This window comes from Lonchura striata, chromosome 9, assembly GCF_046129695.1.
Source record: "Lonchura striata isolate bLonStr1 chromosome 9, bLonStr1.mat, whole genome shotgun sequence".
NCBI classification, from domain to species: domain Eukaryota; kingdom Metazoa; phylum Chordata; class Aves; order Passeriformes; family Estrildidae; genus Lonchura; species Lonchura striata.
Window position 1 is genome coordinate 8,265,567 of NC_134611.1, and position 2,834 is coordinate 8,268,400.

Below are 2,834 nucleotides of genomic sequence, written 5' to 3' on the forward strand. Positions count from 1 at the left end.
GGGGCGGGGAGCGCGGCGAGCGGAGCGAGCGGAGCGGAGCGGGCCCGGCCGGCGGGGGCGGGGAGCGCCAGGTGCGGGCGGGGACACCGGGAGCCGGGACACCGGGACACCGGGACACCGGGACACCGGGAGCCGGGACACCGGGAGCCGGGACACCGGGACACCGGGAGCCGGGACACCGGGACACCGGGAGCCGGGACACCGGGAGCCGGGACACCGGGACACCGGGAGCCCGGACACCGGGACACAGGGACACCGGGAGCCGGGACACCGGGACACCGGCCGGGCGCTCCCCGGGGCGGCACCTGCCGCCGGGACGGCCTGCGCGGGTGGCGCTGCTCGGGGGTGCGTGCTCTGTTGCCGCGCACCTGCCGGCCGGGACGTGGCATCCTTTCAGAGGCACCTGCCGGGGTGACACCCTCCCCGAGTGACACTCTACTCGGGGTGCGCTCTCTATTGTCACCCACCTGCCGGAGGTGACATTCTTTCAGAGAGGCACCTGCCGCGGGTGATATGGCATCCTTTTAGAGAGGCATCTGCCCCAAGTGACACTGTTCAGAGGGTACATTCTCTATTGTCACACACCTGCTGGGGGTGACATGGCATCCTTTTAGACAGGCATCTGCCCCAAGTGAAACTGTTCAGAGGGTACATTCTCTATTGTCACACACCTGCCGGGGGTGACATGGTATCCTTTCAGAGAGGCATCTGTCGTGGGTGACACCCTTCCCGAGTGACATTGTTTGAGGGGTACATTCTCTATTGCCAAGCACTTGCTGGGCGTGATATGGCATCCTTTTAGAGAGGCATCTGCCGGGGGTGACACCCTTCCCAAGTGACATTGTTTGCGGGGTACATTCTCTGTTGTCACACACCTGCCGGGGGTGGCATGGCATCCTTTTAGACAGGCATCTGCCCCAAGTGACACTGTTCAGAGGGTACATTCTCTATTGCCGTGCACCTGCCAGGGGTGACATGGCATCCTTTTAGAGAGGCACCTGCCACGTGTGACATCCTTTCAGAGAGGCATCTGCCAGGGGTGACACTCTTCCCGGAGTGACACTGTTTGGGGGGTACATTCTCTATTGTCGTGCACCTGCCTGGGGGTGACATCCTTTCAGAGTGGCACCTGCCTGGGGGTGACACCCGCCCCCAAGTGACACTGTACTTGGGGTACATTCTCTATTGCCACGCACCTGCCAGGGGTGACACCCCTTTGGAGCAGCATCTGCCACAAGGGACATCATTCTCTCTGGTGGCACTGTCCTCCGTGTGCACCTTCAGTTTCCATGCACCTGCCTGGGAGTGACAGCTTCTGCTTGGGGACCACCCTCCCTGCGTGCAGTGACACCCTCCCTGGGGTGGTGCCACCCTTGGGCTGCTCCCTCCTTGGGGTACACCTGCCTGCTGTGGGGACATGCACACCCTCCTTGTGCTGTGCCTGGCTTGTGTGGCACACGTCAGAGAGGTGCTGGTGGCACTCTCCTTGGAGTGACAGCCACCTGAGGGTCACAGTGTCCTCGGGGTGCGCCCTTCTCTGCTGTGAGGGATGCCACACCTGCCCAGGGATGTGCCCATCAGAGGGTGGCACTGTCCTTGGGGTATGGCCTGCTTTTGGTGCTGCTTCCTTGGGTGGGTCCCTCCTTCTGGTGACACTGTTCACCAGCCAGGGGAGCTGCTTTGGGCCCCGAGGGCACGTCCCCACAGGAGGGATGCTGGCTGTGAGGGGCAGGGCTCCAAATGCACCCTCTGAGGCTCAGCTGTGCCTTGGGCTGGGAGACAAAGTGCACTTAAGGGACACTTTCAGCCATAATTCCAGAATATTTAATAGTGAAAGCAGGATGTTCTCCCTCCTGTGTATAACAGAAACTTTGCCTGGACCACATGGATTGTTTACATTTAAAAAAAAAAAAAAAAAAAAGAAAAAGAAAAAGGATGGATGCTTCTGCCAAAAAAGGCAGCATGACTGAACACCAAAATCGGCACCTAGCATATCTGGAAAGTGGTCCTGCCACATTTTAATAGTGTTAATTTGTAGCTCTTTGTTTCTCATTCAGCTGCAAGAAGTAGCAGAAGGCAGTCACAAATGCAGTCTGAGCTCCAAGGTAATAAAGGGCTGTTTGGGAAGCTGGAGCAGTGTGTGTAAACACAGGGTCCCCGATAAAATAATGACCAGCCTATGCAACTGTGCTATCATAAATAATACAACAGCAACTTAATTCAAGAAATCCAATAACATAAATAACTAAAATAGCAAGCTGGGGGTAGAAGAGGAAGGTTGCTGTAACACAAAACCGTTTGTAGGATAATGAAACCGTCTCTGTTCAACCAGAACAATTGATGTACGTGAAGGCATAAGAGAAACAGGGTTCACAAAGAGTAAACTCTGGATAAGATACAATGCTGCAATCTCCTGGAATGCCTGAGAAAGCTCTGCCTTCTTCAGGCAGCTGCAAAGTTGTCAGCCCGTGCAAGTCTCTACTCTGCAAGCTCTGGGCAGCTCTGCTCTGTCTTTGGGGTTTGTTTGATCTCCCCTTCCAGCCCTGGCAAGCCCTGGCTCTGCCTGAATGCAACACCACACAAAGTGGTGTGAACTCGAGTGGTGTTTGTTTAATAGCTAAACTAATATGTTTAACAAGAGCTGCTGCATGGAGATGCACTGTCCTACTTGTTTCCTGAAAGCTGAAAAAGAGATTTTTTACTAAATCTCAGAGCAAGCTGATGCCGTGAGTGTTTCCACTGCCTCTTGACACACAGAGGCTGTCTATTAGAAACATCGGATTAATATTAATCAGGTTTTTAACTTACAGGATGTATTTTGGGGCCTTAAGGTT